Source organism: Littorina saxatilis, linkage group LG2 (assembly GCF_037325665.1).
Source record: "Littorina saxatilis isolate snail1 linkage group LG2, US_GU_Lsax_2.0, whole genome shotgun sequence".
In the NCBI taxonomy this organism is placed as follows: Eukaryota; Metazoa; Mollusca; class Gastropoda; order Littorinimorpha; family Littorinidae; genus Littorina; species Littorina saxatilis.
Window position 1 is genome coordinate 68,330,089 of NC_090246.1, and position 22,819 is coordinate 68,352,907.

Here is a 22,819-nt window from a genome sequence, read left to right on the forward strand (position 1 = left end):
ATGGGCCAACGTTGAAACAGACATCATGAGTGAGGAATACAGGAATAAGTTATTCAAGTGGATCTGAGTACGCTAGCGGTGTAGCTATTGAATATCACCCTCAAGGCCTAGGCCTCACATAAACGGTGGGTTGGATGTCACCAAATCTGTCTACAGTACGAACTGTTGAGCGCTATTGGTCTGGGAGCTTTGATGTATATTTAGAAACAAAAAGCGATATTTGAGAAAAGATAAGTATGCGATTTGTCTTGATAAGCTTGGCTATACGGTTGGGTTTTGTCATCCTTTGGGTAGCGTTTGAAATGGAATGGAGTCGTGTCTCGTAGATTGATTTTTATTTGGTTTTGTAGGTCGTTTCTTTTCTTGTCGTTTGATGAAAGTAAGGGAGCTACTCTTTCAAGGCAGCCAGCAGATTTTTGAACGGGTTTTATGGTCTTGTTTGTGGTTGTATGATTGTGAACACTTCTCCACAGATACTGGCACATTTTCACATCAATTATAAGGACACGAAGTTGTCATTAATTTTCTACTCGAACGTCAACTAGGTGGCTAGTGAACAATTCTGAAAATGGACTCCGTGCTCTGTTGAAAATGCCGTACATGCCTGCATTTTGCAGCCAACTCTTTGCTAAACAAAACTGCAACAGTGCTCACAGTTTTGCAACTTTTTGTAACTCCTAGGACTGTCTTCTTTCTCGTTTTTTCCCCCCTGCGAAATCGATGCGCCGCAGCCGCATACACCTGCCAGCGACTCAGCCATCACATGCCCTTACTTGTCCAACGGAGACCACAGGACTCCCTTTGCCCTGTCGGAATGGAGTGAAGTCTCCTTTTTTTCCCCCTTCAGCAATAAAAGGGACGAATGCCGAATAAATTGTTCTCTTTATCTTTGGCGGGTTTTAAGTGTTTTTGTTCTGGGAGCGAAGACGCCGCCGTGTGTCGCGCCGTAAAGATCAGCCGCCACACGTCAAGGGACCGGGGGAGTGCTGGAACTCTACACCTATACCCGGGTACCCGTATACCCCCCCACCCCCACCCCTACATTTAGCTACCCGGCTCTACTACCCGGGTACCTGTACCCCCTCCCCCTTCTTCCACCCCTCCTTCTCGAGGTCGTCACTCACACACCTTGAGTGTTGAGAAAAAGACAGTTCTTTGCTTGGGGTCGGCGTTATTTCACATCTGCCTGCCTGTGTGTAACTGCGTTCTCAACTTCTGGAAAGCTTGCATGGTTGTCTATTTAAAAGCGTTTTGTTTTCAAAAAACAATCATGCTAGATCTGTGTCTGTGTTGGGTTTTGTTGTGTTGAATTCTGCTTTATAGTTATAGATTTCTTGTGTTGACAATTTCTTCAGTGTCAAAGTAGTACAGCAGAGTAAAATCTTCTTGCATTATTTGTTCGTTTTTATATTCAGTCACTGAAACAACTGATTGAGAAACTGTTCACCTGGACGTTTGGCGAAAGGTATTTGCTTTCTTATTCACTCACCCACTTCAATGGATGTGTGTTTTAGGTCGTCAGATTGACGAAATGTTTACATGACGCTCGTGTGTGTGTGTGTGTGTGTGTGTGTGTGTGTGTGTGTGTGTGTGTGTGTGTGTGTGTGTGTGTGTGTGTGTGTGTGTGAGAGAGAGAGAGAGAGAGAGAGAGAGAGAGAGAGAGAGACAGACAGACAGACAGACAGACACACACACACACACACAGACACACAGACACACACACAGACACACAGACAGAGAATGACAGACCTGGACAGTTGATACATGTAGAAGTGAGGCGCAACCACAGTGGCGAGAAAAAAGGGTTTGGGGCGTTGTTTTGCGTGTAAAGCCTATGTGATTGTTAACGAGAATGTTACTCGACGGGGAAACATGTATGCCTTAACATGTTCATGTAGGTAGATATGCTGTTGCAGATTCACTCAAACCCCTTTTCTCTATTTCCCGGTCGCGGCAGATGCTCCAAAAAGATGCGGATAAACTCTTCCACTTTTTAGATAATAATATTGGCTCGACAAAGAGCAAAAGGCAGAAATTGGAAGACGCGCAGTAATCTCCCTTTTTGACTGCAAGTTTACGTTAGCAGCGCCCCTGCCGCCAGTCTAGACGCCTCAAGAACGGTAACTCTAGACCCTCGTTTTGCTCCGACAAGGCGCAACTAATGGTCGATTTTCATAACATTTTCTGAACTTACAGAACGCAAATTGCCAGCAAGAACTTTCTCTGGGAAGCAAATTAGACGCATTTTGTTTCTGCTTGTTTCCAAAACTGTCTCGTTCCGCCAAACTGACGAAAGATTATTTTTGTCTCAGTCTGTCTGTAATAGAAGAAGAATATCCTCATCAAAAGTATGTGAGTTGTGTACCTCAAAAGCATCCCGTTTGCTCGCTTAGATGATTGAGTTAGCACAAATTCGTTGATAGCCCGTTTTTCATCATCATTACATTTGGATTAGGCAATTGGCTGTTTTGGTGAACCACAATTATCTAAACTTCAGCGTTGCCTCAATTCTGACAGATGATGAAGAATGAGTTCATTTTTTCCTTGGTGATCACGTGCATGTGAATCGTGAAGAACGAATTCCCGCTCGATATTATCTTTTTACAACGATAATTTATTTAACAAAATAATCCGAAGAACCCTTACCCCCCTCCCCAATCCCCTCCTCAACAACAACAACAATAATTGGAATCCCGAGAAAACTGTAATGAATCCGTTTTGTGTGGACATGATGCACCACCTCTCCAGGTGCATCGACCTTCCTAACACCTGCTGTTCAACACATTTACTGCGTACACACACTCAGACTTAGACTCGCACACGCACACACACACACATACACACACACACACACACACACACACACACACGCCCCCTCCCCCTACATACACACACGCAACCCCAACCCAACCCAACCCTTACCCCCCCCCCCCACCGCCTTCACCCCACCCCCACCCCACACGAGACAGTCCCACTATGACCATAAAGGAGCGTGTTACCGGATGATAAAGGCCACAGGTAGTGCCAGCCTGTCCTGCTGGCTGACTTATATTGCTCTCACTCTCCCTGGATGACCCAGGTCTTGCTGAAGGTTCCTGCCAACGTGTCGATATCCGTGCAGCTGTTGCCCTCTGCCGCGTCACTGCTGTCTCTGAAAAGGACGTCATGCTTTGGTTATATATATGGGAGGACTAAGTCATTTGTGGTTCGGTTTTCAGCGAGGGACTCTGTGTTGTATGGGCTGCGTTCCCTTTTTGGCTCACGTAAGTGTAGCCTATGCGATCGTAACTTTGTCTGTCTGTGCGTGCGTGCGTGCGTGCGTGCGTCTGTGCGTGTGTATGTCTGTGGTAGAAACTCTAACATTTGAAGACGTCACATTACATTGACGTCACATTATGACTAAGAGGGTTAGACGTCACGCGAAGGAAGTACTGACAGTCTCGGTCATTATTATTTCGAGCGCGCCGAGACTAGTTGGCAGTCGTGTCCTTGTAAGTAGGCAACATGCAGACAGACAGATCTAGATCTAGTGTCTCGCTTTCTTGCACAGTTTCACCTATGCTCTTTCTGTGTGTGTGTGTGTGTGTGTGTGTGTGTGTGTGTGTGTGTGTGTGTGTGTGTGTGTGTGTGTGTGTGTGTGTGTGTGTGTGTGTGATTGAGTTTGTGTGATTGAGTTTGTGTTACTGTTTGTCGATTTCTTACGTGAGCCTTGATGGCTTTGCCTCTTGTTAGGATTGTCATGACAGTCTAACTTCGGTTGGTAAAAGTTCGTGTTTTGCGGCTAACGTAAAACTCTCTCTTTGAGCGCATGATTTGTGATTGCTATGATTGGATACATGATGTCATTTGTGGTGCAGTTTTCGCGGAGGATTTCAATGACGCATGAACTGGCTTTGTTCCCTGCCGCCTGCTGAGGCTACATTTTTATATTTAGGGTAACCTAATGTTTAAATGTATGTAGTGGTCCACGTTTTGGGAGAACGAGGAACACTCTCTATGCCATATCGTATGGCGGTTGTATTGGATGTGACTCATTCGCAATGCATATTTTCACCTGTGGGACGCATTAACTAGACTATGTTCGCCGTACTGTCGTGGAAGACGTAGTAAGCAGCGTCTGCATTTTATGTTGGTAAAGGTCCACGTTTTGGGGTAACGTGAAATTGTATTTGTTGGGCAAAGGTTGATCGTCTGTGGTTGTCTGCATTTTTGGAGTCATTTTATTTAATTTTCATAATCCTTTTTTTTCTTTTGACTTCGGTTCGTATTTCATTGGTTCGTATTTCATTGGCTGCATATATAATTATGTAATATGAAAAACGTATTAGCATAGACACTGTCGGGGTCCATAACGTTCATTTCTTTCCTTTTGTTTGAGTCACTGGCTGTATAAATATGTACTGTACGTTGTACATGCGGGTTTGTTGCTGTACGTGATACCGTGGGGACATTTCAGATTCCGAAGCCATGTCCCTGGATCGGTGTGTACAGCATGATAAGAAGCTGTTTGCAATTCTAACGATGATGCATGATCGTCGGTGATTAAATAGGAATAATAGTGCCAACTTATGAAGTGTAGAACTTTCAAATATGAATACATGTAAGACACTGTGCAGGCTTGGGGTTTTCAAATGTAGGTTTGTTCCCTGTTGACATCATTTTTCAGGAGAGCAAAGTGCAGTTATGTCTTTCCAGTCTGGCGTTGGAGCAATGTCATTTCCGTGAAAGATCGCAATGTAAAGTTTTCATTTATTTCTTATTTATCGGGTTGGGATATTATGCTTTATATCAATACCACGCAAAATGAAAACTTTGATTTCTTTTGTAGTAAATTTTGGGAACGAGCATTTTGCCATACAGACATTAGCAATGGTAAATGGAGACACGAGACGCCCAAGACTCGTAACAAGATATAGCTTGAAGGAACGTACAGAAAGGATGGGATGCACGCTTACACTTTGAGGTAACTTTCTTCTTGTGCATACCTTGTAAATCACGATAGCTGTGTCCCGGATACGAGCATCCTTCTAGTTCAACACATACCCAACATTTACAGCCTGGCTGCTTTGTGTGCAGAGTGGTAAGTTTTTGCTGAATTAATTTTGTAGCTACCTATCTGCGATACCAACTCTGCACAATGTTCCCATCCTACATAGGAAGCAGTCAGGCAGTTGAATTTAGGTGTGTGTCCAAGTTTAGGGATGATCTTATCCATTTTCATTTTCATTTATGCCTTTGACCCCGTCCGGGGCATAGGCCGCCAACAAGAGCTCGCCAGGCACTCCGATCCTGGGCCAATCTCTCCAGTTGTCTCCAGGTGTAGCCGATGTGTTTCACCTCTGCCTCCAAGTCACGACGCCAGGTGTTTCTTGGCCGGCCTCGTCTCCTCTTGCCCTGCGGGTTCCATGTGAGGGCCTGTCGCGTGATGCTGGTTGTCGTCTTGCGGAGTGTGTGGCCAATCCACCTGAAGCGTCTTTGCAGAATGTCCTGTTCTACGGATAACTGTTTTGTTCGCTGCCAAAGGTCTTTGTTGCTGATATGATCTTATCCCCTGGAGAAGAAAACAAGTCGCGTAAGGCGAAATTACTACATTTAGTCAAGCTGTGGAACTCACAGAATGAAACTGAACGCACTGCATTTTTTTCACAATGACCGTAGTCCGCCGCTTGTGCATAACGGAGTGAAACTGACGAGCCTATTTAGCGCGGTAGTAGTTTCGCTGTGCTGCATAGCACGCTTTTCTGTGCCTCTCTTCGTTTTAACTTTCTGAGCGTGTTTTTTTTAACCCAAACATATCATATCTATATGTTTTTGGAATCAGGAACCGACAAGGAATAAGATGAAATTGTTTTTAAATCGATTTCGGAAATTTAATTTTGATCATAATATTTTAATTTTTAATTTTCAGAGATTGTTTTTAATCCAAACATAACATATTTATATGTTTTTTGAATTAGGAAATGATGTAGAATAAGATGAACGTAAATTTGGATCGTTTTATATAAAAAAATAATTACAATTTTCAGATTTTTAATGACCAAAGTCATTAATTATATTTTAAGCCACCAAGCTGAAATGCAATACCGAAATCCGGCCTTCGTCGAAGATTGCGTTACAAAAATTTCAATCAATTTTGTTAAAAGAATGAGGGTGTGACAGTGCCGCCTCAACTTTTACAAAAAGCCGGATATGACGTCATCAAAGACATTTATCGAAAAAATGAAAAAATGTCTGGGGATATCATACCCAGGAACTCTCATGTAAAATTTCATAAAGATCGGTCCAGTAGTTTACTCTGAATCGCTCTACATACACACACAGACACACACACACACACACACCGACCGACACACATACACCACGACCCTCGTCTCGATTCCCCCTCTATGTTAAAACATTTAGTCAAAACTTGATTAAATGTAAAAACTAGACAAATATGTACATGGCCGCTTATTCGGAAAGAAAGTAATCTTTGAATTAAAGCCAGCACTTTTTGTTGGTGACTTTCAGTTTGGTTTATTGTTTCAGTGACAACAACATTACCCAATATTGACGGACTGTGTGATGATATCTTCTGCTATGGTCTGTTGAGACAGTGATATCAAAATCGAGACCGGAGGTCGAGATTTTGATATCACTGTCGAAACAGACCAATAGCAGAAGATATCATCACACAGTCAGTCAATGTTAGATATATTGCTAATTCTCTGGACATTTTGTATTTACTGTAAAGAAATTACAAAAGTATTTGTCTCAGTTTTGGCTGTTCCATATCCCTCCCTCTGATTATTATTTCTTTTTGTTCACTCTTTTCTTGTACTTTTCAGTATTTTAAAATGTCTTTCTTTCAAAAAGTCTTTAGTGACTTGCTCAACTAAATTCTGGGAAAATTACATTTTCAAAGAAATTTGTTTGTTTTTAAATTTAGGTGTTTTTGTTTTTGAAGTGGGGAAGCAATAAAGAGGTCGTCGATATCAAAACTGATATCGACGGAAATGTCGTCGATATCACTTTTGCACTGAGCTCAGTTTTGCCCAATTGACCAATGGAAATCCACGTAACATATGAAATAGCAATATTACCCAATATTGACGGACTGTGTGATGATATCTTCTGCTATGGTCTGTTGAGACAGTGATATCAAAATCGAGACCGGAGGTCGAGATTTTGATATCACTGTCGAAACAGACCAATGGCAGAAGATATCATCACACAGTCAGTCAATGTTAGATATACTGCTAATTCTCTGGACATTTTGTATTTTCTGTAAAGAAATTACAAAAGTATTTGTCTCAGTTTTGGCTGTTCCATATTCCTCCCTCTGATTATTATTTCTTTTTGTTATATTTAGTCAAGTTTTGACTAAATATTTTAACATCGAGGGGAAATCGAAACGAGGGTCGTGGTGTATGTGCGTGTGTGTGTGTGTGTGTCTGTGTGTCTGTGTGTGTGTGTGTGTGTAGAGCGATTCAGACTAAACTACTGGACCGATCTTTATGAAATTTGACATGAGAGTTCCTGGGTATGAAATCCCCATACGTTTTTTTCATTTTTTTGATAAATGTCTTTGATGACGTCATATCCGGCTTTTCGTGAAAGTTGAGGCGGCACTGTCACGCCCTCATTTTTCAACCAAATTGGTTGAAATTTTGGTCAAGTAATCTTCGACGAAGCCCGGGGTTCGGTATTGCATTTCAGCTTGGTGGCTTAAAAATTAATTAATGACTTTGGTCATTAAAAATCTGAAAATTGTAAAAAAAAAAAACAATTTATAAAACGATCCAAATTTACGTTTATCTTATTCTCCATCATTTGCTGATTCCAAAAACATATAAATATGTTATATTCGGATTAAAAACAAGCTCTGAAAATTAAATATATAAAAATTATTATCAAAATTAAATTGTCGAAATCAATTTAAAAACACTTTCATCTTATTCCTTGTCGGCTCCTGATTCCAAAAACATATAGATATGATATGTTTGGATTAAAAACACGCTCAGAAAGTTAAAACAAAGAGAGGTACAGAAAAGCGTGCTATCCTTCTTAGCGCAACTACTACCCCGCTCTTCTTGTCAATTTCACTGCCTTTGCCATGAGCGGTGGACTGACGATGCTACGAGTATACGGTCTTGCTGAAAAATGGCAGCTACTTGACTAAATATTGTATTTTCGCCTTACGCGACTTGTTCACTCTGTTCTTGTACTTTTCAGTATTTTAAAATGTCTTTCCTTTTAAAAAGTCTTTAGTCACTTGCTCAACTAAATTCTGGGATAATTACATTTTCATATATATTTGTTTGTTTTTAAATTTAGGTGTTTTTGTTTTTGAAGTGGGGAAGCAATAAAGAGGTCGTCGATATCAAAACTGATATCGACGGAAATGTCGTCGATATCACTTTTGCACTGAGCTCAGTTTTGCCCAATTGACCAATGGAAATCCACGTAACATATGAAATAGCAATATACATTTTTAACGTCATGTTTCAGAGAGAGTTTACAACTTCCGTTTTGTCTGCGGAAGACGTCCTCCTCAGAAAGCAATTCGATTTTCGAAGAACTGATGGCATATTTGAGGGCCAGGATCCTTTCTGTCTTAGTGAACAAACAAAAGATGAACTATTCATGAATTCCTTCACATCGACATCGTCTTGTTTGGGATGGGAGGCTATGCGAAATTACCACTCCTTGTTTTTGTATTCACATTGCGTGTGGGTTTAATCCAGTGTAACTAGTGGAGGCACGCGGATTTTCGATGTTCTTGGCCAGGGTGATTAATTAATCAGGCAATAGAACGAAATGTAATTCCTTTACTCGTTTATGTTGAACTTCTTGACGTGTAGTTTTCCTCTTTTCTTCTCTCCGTTTGTTTTTCAATCGCTTCTTTCACTAGGACGTGTTATCCTTTCTTCCAAATCTTTCTAACCGTCCTATTCCAGTTGAGAAAGAGATCACAAAAGGACAGACGAAAAGAAAACAAGACGAAAAGGTAGACAGAGCAACAGAGGAGCATAATGCTGCACAGCAGAACACGCGAATCTTTCTTAAAAATACCATCCTTCCCATGCACGGATTTCTCCAGGCTCTTGCTCTGATTTTTGTCCATATTCGGATTTTATATGCTAATACGTATCTCAAATTCGCCTCAGTGTCAGGTACGCGAAATTAATTCAACAAAAACTTCCCAAACCTCACAGAAAGCTGCCCGGATGTATATTTATGGTATATGTGCAAGTGGAGAAGTGCTCTCTTATCTCTTGTGAAATTCTTGACACATCTGTGATGATCAGCAAGATTGTCCACACTGGAAGTAGGGTACGTACCTTTAACATGCAAAGAGAAACACTTACGGCTCTTGATCTGAAATAAATGTCTGAATCAACCGCAGAACGTGAGTCTTTCGTAATTATGCAAGTCCCTTAACAATCGGTCCTGCTTGCTTCAAGGCCAGGGAGCTGAGAACGAACGTCGCATTTTATTTCTACCTCGGGTGCACGATGGGGGAAAAGCAATCATTTGCATCTCTTTGCTTTTAATAGGGGATATCGTTGCATTGCCTTACGTTTCAGCCAAGGATGGCTCTCTTTGTCGCTTGTTTTCATTCATACGTATGTGGAACTGTCAGTCGCTGCAAATGAAAACATTGAAAACTTGGTGTCCATCTTTACCATTCATACGGATCTCAAAACGCCGGCAGTGAAAATATTGGAAAGTTCGTGGTTGCCGTAATCATTCATAAGGATGTTAAACTCTCAAACTCGAACATGGTACTGGTAGGAATAAAATCAGTGAAAAAATTTGCGATCACCACAAATAGTAATACAGAGAGCACTGTGCAAGTCCAGTCATTACTAAAAAGGGAATCATTTTTGCAACGCATCAATCATAATTCTGAATAATTAGAATGTAGTTCGGATCAACACGCTAAGAATAATGACAGTGGTTACATTAAAAATGTAAAATAAAGTGGCACAACCACAATCTTGAATGAAGAAAACAGTATTCAGATGACGTCAACGATAGAGTCGTTTAAAAAAATCACAACAATCCTAATCCTGAATAAGGAGAACGTTTTCAATGGATACGTTCATTTGAAAACAACCTTCATTCTGATTTAGGAAAACATCAACGTCCAATCATCGCTTAGAGTATGGGGACTCTTTTTAAATGACCCCAACACAAATCCAGTTCATCAAAACATCTCAAAGAGTAATGTCGTTTTAAAGGAAATTGCAACAAGCGTAATCCTGAATAAGGAGAACGGTATTCAGGCGCAATCAGCGCACAGAGTTATGTCGCTTTTTTTGATTGCAACAATCATGATCAGGAGAAAGGAGAACCCTAAAAAAATGTTCGTTAAAAAGATCGCAACAATCATAATCCTGAAGAAGGAGAACGTTATTCAAGTCCGATCATCACCACCAAAGAACACGGTCTTAGCGGGAAAAAATCCACACAAAAAACCCACTCCTCTTGGCTTCTGTTCTGAAAAAAGTCTGCTTTACAATTCAAGTCCCTCCACCCGGATTGTGACTGAGTGACAGTTTGCATCCGTTGAATATGCAATGAGGGTCGCAAGGAGCACTAGGCTTTTTATGGCGGAAGACGCGTCTGCTCGTTGCATGTCGGGTGAACTTCTTCGCGCAGTTTCTTCTCTCTCTCCCAGTTCTCCCTCCTCATCTTCTTCAAGTTTTTCTTCGTGGAGATCGCATTTCTCTCGGAGCTCGTCTTACGACAGGAGCTGCTTGGGCTTGTTCCGCTGCAGGCTGGACACTTTGCAACAACGCTCTTGCATAATTCTGCGGTGGTATGTGTGTGTCTTTGTTATTGCGTAACCATCTTGAAGAAGAAGGAAAGGAAGTTCCGTGTGTGTTGTTCTTGTGTGGATATCTTTTCACCTGTGACTCCAGGAGATTGTTTTTTCAAAACATTTGTTTCAGTGCTGGTTACGATGTGATTTGAGAGTGGGCAGATTGTTAAATGCTGCCGTAGTTCAGTGATGGGTCTGGACTTAAAGACTGAAGGTCTGTGTGGACCTGGGTGGAGTACGGATTATACAATTGTGGTTTTTATTTTTTATTTTTTTTTTTTTTTGCTGTTGGCTAAGGCAACAGTTCTTCCCCACACAGCTGAACTTTTTGAAACCATGAACAAAATCTCCCTTAAAACACAACTGCGGTTTTTGTTTTTGTTTTCTCTTTTGTTTTTGTTTATTTCTTTGTTGCTGTTGGTTAAGCCATGGTCATAGTTCTTCCTAACACAACTCTAGTTTTTGTAACGATGTACGTGCAAGCCACGTCCACAGTCATTGCTTAGTCGCCGTCTGTTAAGAACGGTTGACATAGTGTAGTGGTGGTTAGGCCAAACAAAAAATAGGTCTGTTTACGGTAACCCGACCGACCCTATTTTTTTCGCGCGACCCTAGACTTTTTTTTTGGCATTTGGGAAGAAAAAAAAAATGTTTTTGTTTTTTTTGCAAAATAACGTAAAAATATGGTTTTTTGGGAGAAAAAAAAAATCCCGACCTACCGACCCTATTTTTTTGGCCTATGTTACCGTAAACAGACCTATTTTTTTTTTGGCCTTACCACTGTCTCCCTTCCCACGGACACAGCGCCATTAACGTCACTACCGACAGAGTCAAGTAACTTTTATTTCCTTTGAACTACAGTTTTAAAGTCATCGTTTAAATTGCACTTCGGGTATTATACCTGCTTGCCCTTTTAAGCTTCGAAACTAATTGACAACTATTTGATTTTCCTATTAAAAACGTTTTGAGTGTGCCAAACACAAATCCCACAAAATGAAGAATTGTTTTGTGGTATGAGGTACAACCACACTGCAACAAGAAGAGACATATAACAACTTGATTGCGTAAATATGATACCTCTCATTTATTTGCACAATATTGTGTTACTAATATGTTTTTCTTTGCCTTCATTAGTCTCAGAAGCGCTCGTGCAATTCTTTCTCTTAAATTTTGGTCCAGTGCTTTACAGTACTGGCAGTAAATAGGAAGAGAAACAAAATGACAATAGTCAACGACATGCACAATTCCGTTCAAGCGAGTTCAAAGTCATTTGTCCTTTTGCGTTTACAAAAAAAAAAGAAGCCACAAACCACAGATCAATGTCCCACATGGCAAGACCAAAGGCCAAGAAAAGGCAGCAAAGTCATGTCCTCGAGCTAACTTGAATCCTAGTGTGCGCAACTGGTTTTATGGCACAAATAAAAGTCCGCCCTATAAACTGTAAAGGAACTGCAGCGAAGGACGCTAAGTATCGTTCACCTTTGAGTCGTGCTTCTTGGATTCACTCCGAGGACCAGTGCAGCTCTTCACCATAGACCAAATAGCCTGGACCGCCAACTCGTCACGTGACCCTTCGAGGTTACGACGCTCGACTTTCAGGGGCGCTTAGCGTCCGGTTTGAAAGGCCAGCGATTCGAAGACAGTGACAAGAAAGCACGCTCCAGTTATTTGGTGACAATGGGAGGTGACAATGAACTGGATTTTTCAAAACTCCAAACTAAACTTAACAAAACTCATCGAAAAACATGTTCCATATGCACTTTAGCTGAGTTTATTTTAGCATTTTCAGAACTTACCTCGGCAACTTCGTCCATTCTTACAATCGACACCGGATATGACATCCTCCTGATTTTGGAAAGGCCATGTAAGCGTAGGTTCCTAAATGCGAGAGGCCGCTACCTCGTAATAGAGAGAAAGAGCGGATAGAGAGCTAGTTGGCGGTCCAGGATAAATGGTCTATGTCTTCACGTAGTACTGTCATCTAATTCCCCTTGTGTAGACACGGACTTAAACTGAGAAGTGCTCTGTGCGCTATGCGTAAGGGTGGCTTCAGAGTTGGTTGCTTTATTCTTAGAAAGTATATACAGAGTGTTGGTCCTGTTGTTTGAGAGTGAGGTGGAGTTAGATTAGGGCTGTGACGGAGGGTTGTTGAAAACTTGCGTGGATGCATTTAGCATTAAAGATTTTTCTCCGTGATTAAGAGTATTGCATGCATATAATATGCAAGACACTCAAGGATACAAATGGACAGTAAGACGCACAGAGAGACAATCACACAAACAAAGACTCACAGCCAAACACTGGTACAGACACACAGACAGTACAGGCACAGATAGCAGACAGACAGACAGACAGACAGACAGACAGACAAACAAACAGACAGACAGGCATACACACACACACACACACGCACACACACACACACACACACACACACACACACACACACACACACACACACACACACACACGAGGATACAGATGGGAAGTAAACAGGGGGAGAAAAGTAGTTAATAGTTCTCTCATATTGTGCATTGTTGTCGTCGTTTTACCCCCAAAGACAATTCTGTCTCTGTCTCTGTCTATGTCTATGTCTCTGTCTCTGTCTCTCTCTCTCTCTCTCTGTCTCTCTCTCTCTCTTTTCTTTCCTCTGTCTCTCTCCATGAACCTCTCCCTCTCCCGGCCAACCCGCCTCCCACCCCTATCTTCAACGCCCCCCCCCCTCTTGCATTCAGTCCAAGATCAGAGGCGACATGTCAAAGAGCAAGGTCAGTGATCAGTGCAGCACACACCATTGGAGCTCGTCAGGAGCCAACAACATCGGATACACCGTCACAGCGAAGGCAACATGACGGAGTTGAATTCTTCCCACTCCGGCCCTGAAACTTCAGACGTCTGAAGGAACATGTTTCCTTGCCCGTCGGTCCGGTCCTTCCGGTAGATTCTGTCACGTAGCGCTAGCCATACTCTCCGCATCAAAAGCTTCTCGGACATCTTATAATTGATGTGGACCTTCGTGGTTTTATGCCCTGGAAGCATCCATTTAATTCTGTCGCTTTTGAGGATGTTGTGAAACTAAAGCAACTGCATCATGAGGGGTACTGGGGGGTTGGAGATGGTGGTGGTAGTGGTGGGAATGTTAGGATGAAGATTTGTGTCTTTAGTTTTTGTTTGAGGTTTTGGTTTCTTCTTTGCTGTGAAGGTTTGAAAGCAAGGCAAACAGGTGTGGAGCCAGGTGTGGAGCCAGGTGTGGAACAATGTAGTTTTTTTTATCGTGACTGTCGCAGTCGTGTCTTTCTTCTTTTCTGTGTCCAGTTTTTGTGTTCTTTCTTGTCGCTTTTGTTTTAAGTTTAGATATTTCCTGGTGCTCTTTTGTGTTTGTAATTCAATGCAATGACTGTTTTCTTTTCTATTCTTCAGTTATCCGATGAATCTACCTTTCTGGAATCGACGGGATCTAGCAGGCTGCTGTGCTTACGACTTTAAGGTAAGATGTTTTATTCTTGCTTTATGAGTACGCTTGCAACCCTCTGCAAGTGTGCATAGACAACAGAATGTCTGGAAGAGTCTTTGCTCTCCAGGCTTAAAGGTATAGTCGAACCTGCCTTCGAGACCACCTGTCGATAACGACCACCTGCCCACAAAGACCACCCAGAGGACCCCTGATTGGTTGTTTTGTGTGTGTTGCAATATATAGTTCCTCCCAAAAGCGACCATCTGTTTATAAAGGCCACTTTTGATTGGACTCTTGAGCGGTCGTTGAAGACAGGTGATCTGTAACGAACCCTTTTGGTTGGTCTCCAGGGGTGTCGTTATTGACAGGTGATCTGTAACGAACCCTTTTGGTTGGTCTCCAGGGGTGTCGTTATTGACAGGTTATCTGTAACGAACCCTTTTGGTTGGTCTCCAGGGGTGTCGTTATTGACAGGTTATCTGTAACGAACCCTTTTGGTTGGTCTCCTGGGGTGTCGTTATTGACAGGTTATCTGTAACGAAACCTTTTGGTTGGTCTCCAGGGGTGTCGTTATTGACAGGTTATCTGTAACGAACCCTTTTGGTTGATCTCCAGGGGTGTCGTTATTGACAGGTTATCTGTAACGAACCCTTTTGGTTGGTCTCCAGGGGTGTCGTTATTAAAAGGTGATCTGTAACGAACCCTTTTGGTTGGTCTCCAGGGGTGTCGTTATTGACAGGTGATCTGTAACGAACCCTTTTGGTTGGTCCCCCGGGGTGTCGTTATTGACAGGTAATCTGTAACGAACCCTTTTGGTTGGTCTCCAGGGGTGTCGTTATTGACAGGTTATCTGTAACGAACCCTTTTGGTTGGTCCCCCGGGGTGTCGTTATTGACAGGTTATCTGTAACGAACCCTTTTGGTTGGTCTCCAGGGGTGTCGTTATTAAAAGGTGATCTGTAACGAACCCTTTTGGTTGGTCTCCAGGGGTGTCGTTATTGACAGGTTAGACTCTACCTTCTTTCTACGGTCACGCACACCTCCTCGTATTTGTCCAGGGTTGTGTACACTACATTGGGGTGTGCACGTTAAAGATCCCACGATTGACAAAAGGGTCTTTCCTGGCAAAATTGTATAGGCATAGATAAAAATTGTCCACCAAATACCCGTGTGACTTGGAATAACAGGCCGTAAAAAGTAAATATTCGCCGTAATGGCTTGAGATTTACTGGCCGATGTGAATGCGTGATGTATTGTGTAAAAAAATTCCATCTCACACGGCAGAAATTAATATGTAAATCGCCGTGAGCTCTTGTGAGAAGGGGCGATTAATAAATGTCCATTATTATTATTATAATTATTATTATATATATATATGCGAACTTGATTTCCGTTGATATAACGATGCCTCGCTGTTGAACGGAGCCTTCAGAACTAGTTTCACTCACACAGATAAATTATCGCGTAACTGGAAGTTATAGATCATAATGTTTGGGTTGGTGAACTCATGAAACGATCCGGCGATTAAAAGAACAACGGTATAAATCATCGACGCAATAACTTCTAGTATTACAATGCCAGCAAACGTACGTTCTTATTTCGCTATAGTTGCAATATTTCTCACTGATTGATTTGCACTGAGACCAACCTATCCTCCCCTTCTCCGAACAAGGAAGGGAAAACCCTTTGGTCACCGTAAGTCAGTAACTGAATTTATGAAGTATCACAACCCGAGACCGCCTGCCAGTGTCAAGAACAGAATTCCTGCGGAAACGGGGAAATGTCCGCCGCGGTTGACATGTGCTGGACTCTTGACCACAGATGACCCCTTGGGGGGGTTATACTGACCCCTTACAGGCTGTCGGATTTGCGCGTCCATTCTACTTGACGCATCTGTTCGAATGCCAACACAAGAAGCTTTGCTGATGTTTGTTCGTTCATGGGCTGAAACTCCCACGGCTTTTACGTGTATGACCGTTTTTACCCCGCCATTTAGGCAGCCATACGCCGCTTTCGGAGGAAGCATGCTGGGTATTTTCGTGTTTCTATAACCCACCGAACTCTGACATGGATTACAGGATCTTTTTCGTGCGCACTTGGTCTTGTGCTTGCGTGTACACACGGGGGGTGTTTGGACACCTAGGAGAGTCTGCACACAAAGTTGACTCTGAGAAATAAATCTCTCGCCGAACGTGGGGACGAACTCACGCTGACAGCGACCAACTGGATACAAATCCAGCGCGCTACCGACTGAGCTACATCCCCGCCCATGGGGTCAGTGATTGTGATGATTCAGTATTGCTTCGTGTATATCATTGGGTTACAATTACTTTCAGAAAAGCGGTCTTTTGGGTGCGAAAATGTATTTGTAGGCTTCTGATTCACAGCAAAACCACTTGTTTGAAATCTGGTCTTATCTACTAACAGAGAATGTCTTTATTAGGTAATTTAGCCTGTGTCATAAACGAGGAAAATTCACGGTTCCTCTGTACGTTGGCTTTTGAACTGAACTATGTATGACTTTAAACCTACAGACAGACAGACAGGCAGACAGGCAGACAGACAGACAGACAGACAGACACAGACACAGACAGACAGACACACACACACACACACGCACCCTCACCCACACACACACGCACGCACGCACGCACGCACACACACACACACACACACACACACACACACACACACACACACACACACATGAGAAAGAGACAGTCATACGGACAGACATACAGACATACAGACAGACAGACAGACAGTCCAGTTCTGCCAATAACGTGAAATTTCAATCCTCCTAACTGACTGTATTGGTACAACTACGTAACAAGGCATTGTCGGGTAACAAGTGAAATAGGGCGCACCGATTTTTAAAGTCTAAGCCTATCAGATGTCTGCTGACTACTGTGTCTGACTGCCGAACCTCAGGACATAGAAGGATTTGTCAGCAAGTACTTACAGTGTGGTCGCTGCTGACAGGGATCAGACAACGGATTCGACAGAGAAAAGAGTGGTCCTTTTAGTGCGTGCTCACACTGAAAACAGAGAGAGAGAGAGAGAGAGAGAGAGAGAGAGAGAGAGAGAGAGAGAGAGAGAGAGAGAGAGAGAGAGAGAGAGAGATACACACACACGCGCACACAGCCCCCCCCCCCCCCACACACATTTTCACCGAGAGAGGGCACTGGCACCACAAAAGAGAATGATCCATGAACGACAGACACCAAAACAAAAAGAGAAGACACGCAGACACAAAGACAGAGCATGTTCAGACTGTATAAAGAAAGATAAACAGAAACGAAAAAACACACACAAAAAACAAAAAAATAAAAATCACAAGGAAAAAAAATGTCTGCAGTCAACACTCGCAAGTATACAAAAACCCAACAGTTGCGTCATGCAGCCTAGGCACCCAAGCCATCAGCTGACGAGACAGCACCTCGGTACGAACGAGGCGTCAGAGCCTATTACGTACGATTAGTGTCAACGCGGGTCTGAAATCTGGCGGATATACATCATTGGCGGGGCTAGCGGGACCAATCTCGCCCTATTTGCTGTCCTCCTAGTTGTCGCAGACGTTAACGGGGTCAGTTCATTGGCATCAACAATGTGGTTATTTCTGCACGGACAGTCAGTGTTTGTGACACGGACATGTAGAAAGGAGGGAAGTGAGGGTGGACAAATGTAGCTTGTGCACGTGCTGCAAGTACGGGTAAATGTGGAGTGGAGGTCGTGTAGACTGCGTGCAGATGTTCACACGGTCGTTTACAGATGTGTGCTTGTACGTCTGTGACACCACACACACGCACGCACAAAGATGCACATACATATAAACGGACACACAGACAAAAGACAAAATCAGACACTGCCGGACACAGACAGACAGATGGTCAGCCAGCCATATAGACATACCCACACACGAAAACACACACACACACACACACACACACAATCGATGACGCACTAACAGAAGTGACAAGCAAAAGACCAGACCTAGTTTAAACTTTGGAACAATTTGTCAATGTCACTTTCCCAATTTAGTTCGTTAACTTTGTTCAGAAAGTTCAGTTCTGTCACTTGTAGAAAACACTATTGCAGTGCCATAGGCTGACAGTGACAGTAACAGCTTTGTTAAATAGCAGTCTTTAGCCTGACACATACACAATGCAGATTGTAGATGTCACTCAAAACAGCCAACATTTTTGTGACAGTGACATCGGCCCAATCACAAGCATGCCTCAACCATAACGATTTCATTAAAACATTGTTTTGCATTGGAGAAACGACAGAAGTTAAAAAAGAAAATAGTTTCAGTTATTTACTTGGCTTCTGTCCTTTGGGTTAGGGGTTAGGGCTGAGATGTGTTACGGTGTCACTTATAACGCCGGTGTCTCTGTCGTGTCACCCTTGACAGCGGACGTGTCACAGTGTCACCATGACAATAGGCTTGTACTTGCGCTTGTTTTGACGGTGTCACTCGGTAAAGTAAAGACCGGTCTGAAGGGATGTCGTGAAAAGAAAGCGAAAGGCCTTGGATGCGACCTTCTTAGGTCGAACCATCGGTAAAGTAAAGACCGGTCTGAAGGGATGTCGTGAGAAAGAAAGCTAAAGGCCTTGGATGCGACCTTCTTAGGTCGAACCATTGGAAAGTATGTATGAATTTGTCATTTTTTTCGATTTTGAGATTAGCACGTTTCATCTTTTGTTCTGTCCGTTACGAACTTATCAGAATATATAAATGTATTAACTCTTTTCAACATAATCTTCCGCATGTTCTCATTTCTGAAAGAAACTTAGGTTTCTTCTGTCGTCGTCATCGTTACCGCCTTTTCTTTCAGATCATCCGTGGTCCATCCAGCTACCTCATTGCGACGGTTACACGGTAACCAGTTTCCATTACTTGTCTCCTTTTTGTCTGTGTGGCAAGGTGCAAAAAGCATAGCTCCGAATAGGATTGACTGGAAAACGTATACCTGACGACAAATCCTCCAGAAAATTCAAGCCATCCGTCTCGGCAGTCAAGCCAGAAAGGCAATACTGACTGACGCGAGACAGTGACGTGATTGGTCAGTAATTGTCAGCTGATTACGACACGTGACCAAGACAGGAGCACAGGGCTATGTATTGGCCTGTCGCTGAGGCATTTTGAAGCATATGGCGGGAATTCTTGGCATTCCCCATGAGTCGGGGCTTGCACTCGCTTGCCTAAATAATTTTGACGTCGGCGATAGAGTTAGTTCATCTCGCGTGTTTTCCTTCTCCTCCTTCTTTGCCAGGAGTTGGTGGGCTTTGCTTGCTTTCTTTTCGGGGGTCCCCGGGTTTCTTGTCTTCCGCTTGCTTTTTTAAAGCAAGTCTGTGTTTTGTGGGGGAAAGAAAATTCCTCGCTATGCCTCTCAGACTCTGTCTGTCTGTCTGTCAGTCGTTTCCCCTTTTTTCCCCAGTTGTCTTTGTTTCATGTCGGGTTGTCTTTCAGTCACTGAGTCTGTCGGCCTCTATCTCTATCTTTTTCCTTTGTGTCGAAACTATCTTGGAGCGCCTGCTTATTTACCTGTTGTATTTGGTACTTTTTGTGAGTCTTGTCGCAATACAAGTAGATATGTACGTACTGCGCCTGCACATATAAATGCAGTTAAAACAGATACAGATACGTGTGTTGTTTTTGTAAGTAGAACACCGTGTTGTTGTCAATGGCAGCCTGATTGGACTAGCTAAGCCATTGACTGGCCATGCATGGTTATGATCGGATTCAGACAGCGTTTCTGCAAAAAACAAGAAATTCCTACGAGGTAGGAAAAACACCCCCGTCAAAGGGAAATAACCTTCTCAGTTGGTGGCAGTGACTGAGTGAGAATGGTTATTTCCCTTTGACCATTAAGATGTTCCTCTATAAGTCCTTGTATAATTTTAATCCACCAATAACTCCCTAACCGTGTGTTTGACTGGTCCCAATTTTTGTAAGGACCGTCTCAGGAATGTATAGAACCTGTTCACCAAGTTTGGTGACGATCGGTCCGTTCATTCTTGAGATCTATATGCGAACACAAACAAACAAACAAACAAACAAACAAACAAACAAACACATCGAGCGAAACCTATACACACCCCTATACCGGGGGTGTAAAAATCGTGGTGTATGGCGCTGCTGCACGGGGCTGTGTGCGCTACAGTTTTGTCATTATCCAAGTTGCGTAATTCGATTCGAGCTAACAGCAACAGGGGCATATATTACAAGCCTGCGTGCAACAAGGACTAGTTATGACCGTGTGTGTGTGTGTGTGTGTGTGTGTGTGTGTGTGTGTGTGTGTGTGTGTGGGTGTGTGTGTGTGTGTGTGGTGTGTGTGTGTGTGTGTGTGTGTGTGTGGGTGTGTGTGTGTGTGTGTGTGTGTGTGTGTGTGTGTGTGTGTGTGTGTGTGTGTGCGCCTGGGTTTGTGTGTACATACGTACATGTGAGCTTGCATGCGTGAGTGTGCGTATACACGCCTGTACCTGCTAGATATCATCCAAATATAATCTACAGTCTGGATTTAGCCCCAATCCAGAAACTCGGTCGTCTACACTCTCAGGGAAACCGATAAACATCGGGAGTGACAGAAACGTGTGAAAACTGCAGTACACATCGTGTCGCCGAACCGTTTATCTTCACCCCTCGAACTGGCCGCGGTGTAAAACCTGCTGAACACCGACTTTCAGTTTTTCCTGATATCTCGCAGCATTTTTTCCTACTATCTTGCAGCTATCACAAATTTCTCCCCCCACACTCCACAAAATCTCCCAGCAAAATCGCAGCGCCTTCTAAACTCCTCGAGAGGCAAGGTGAAGAAGTCAGCCAAACAAGCTGTATCGCCAGTCACAGGGCTGTACTGTCACCCTGGGTTGCTTATCTGTAAACACTGTCACCCACTCCATCAGACGTTTTCTTCTCTCGCACTCTCTTTCTCCTCCCTGTTTGTTTAGCACTCCCCCTATAAAACGCAGTCCTCAGGTCCCGTGCCTCTTGAAAGTATGCTACTAACAGTTGCCGGATAATATGTTCGTTATTTGTACTTTTGACCAACATGTGACATGTGCGTAGTCTGGAATATCTTTGGTGGAACTACTCGCTCGTCTTCACATTCTTTGTCGTTAATTGCGACCATGCACTGTAGTTTTTCCCCCCCGACTTCCTACGTTATCGTTACCTCTTCCGCTGTGTGGCAAGGTGCGTTTCTTCATTGTTGAAAAGTTGAAAGGTGGCGTGGATATTTATGAATTTTGCTTGGGCTGGGAATTGATCAGATCCAGATGTAAACCAGTGAACTCCCTCCACTGGCTGGCTTTTTTAAAAAAAAAGGGGTACGCAGCGGATCCGCTTTATGCATGCGCCGATGCCAAGGTGAAGGGTTTTTAGACGTCATTTCCGGTGTCTGTCTTGCGTAACTACCTGCCAGACATGACACGGGTGACCCTGCCATGCTGACACTGATCGAGCAAATACTCCGGGAGGACAAAAAGAAGAGCAATGATGTGAACAAGAATTATTGAATGAAAAGTTTTGATTTCTGTTTCTGCTGTGGACAAGCACGATCTGTGAGGATTTACTGAAGCTGTGCATGCCAGTGCACTGAGTGCAAGACATAATTATGCGTTGCTGAGAATTGTATTATGTTTTAAAATATTCATGTACTTTGACAGTTTGGAGTCGAATTGGACACGGCTTGCCATGTCATGAACTCCAGAAAACCCTGTGTCTTCTAAAAGGTCACCATTACCACGCACGCACGCAAGCTGAAAAGACAAAGGGAATGCCCTAACCGCTCGGCCACCTCCAGTTTCGTGCTGATTCCACGTGCTGCACGCTTTCCTGGCTTGTCTGAAAAGAGGAGGGAATGGGGGTCTTGGTGGGTCGTCAGCAGGCCAATTTGTTGCAGGAATCTTGGCGTCAAGTAGTTTACTTTAGATAACAGCGGTCTGAGTGAAATTTTATGTTTTATGTAAGAAAAAACAACAAGATCACAGTGCTGATGTCCTATATGAACATGCATGATGTTGGTTATGGTGGTGGTGCAAGTGGTGTTTTTTAGTTGGTATACTTCTTTACTAGTGAGAGACGCTCTTTGATTTTCTTGTTTGTGTGACCTGAACATTTTGTTGTGGTGGTGGTTGTTGCTGTGTTGCGTGTTTTGTTGTTGTTCGATCTTCGGATGTATATAATTATGAGCTCTGTTTTACCTGAGACAACCGGCAAAAGCACAAGAAGAAGAACAGGAAGAAGAACAAGAAAGAGAACACCACCACAGTCTTCCCACGCAATATAGTGGTACACCTGCACTGCCTACCGGTAGTAATATGTTGTGCACCAACTCAGAATAAGGGTCTCTACCCTGTATAGTTCACCCCACAGCAGCTGTAGGTCTTAGGTACGGTCTAACTTCTCCGAGTCCTGTGCTGAGGTGCACGAACCGTAAGTGGGTGCCACCCAAAACGGAAGAGAAAAACCTGAAATCACAACAAATCTCAATGTCAACCAATCCAACACCATGGCTGGCTCCCACCCGGTTGGTAACTCAAGTTTCTCGC

General features: G+C 43.2%; 1 protein-coding gene across 4 annotated transcripts in view; it reads left to right on the forward strand.

Annotated features, from left to right (window-relative positions):
• The window catches only part of LOC138959586 (frizzled-5-like), a 122,840-nt gene that overhangs the window by 31,757 nt on the left and 68,264 nt on the right, over window positions 1-22,819 (forward strand). For 3 of the 4 annotated variants that reach the window (XM_070331127.1, XM_070331128.1, XM_070331129.1), the window contains one exon: window positions 14,231-14,297. The gene's annotated coding sequence lies outside the window, so the exon portion shown is untranslated. Of the gene's footprint in view, window positions 1-10,530; window positions 10,808-14,230; window positions 14,298-22,819 lie in introns of those variants that run through there. The other variant, XM_070331130.1, reaches the window with a different exon arrangement.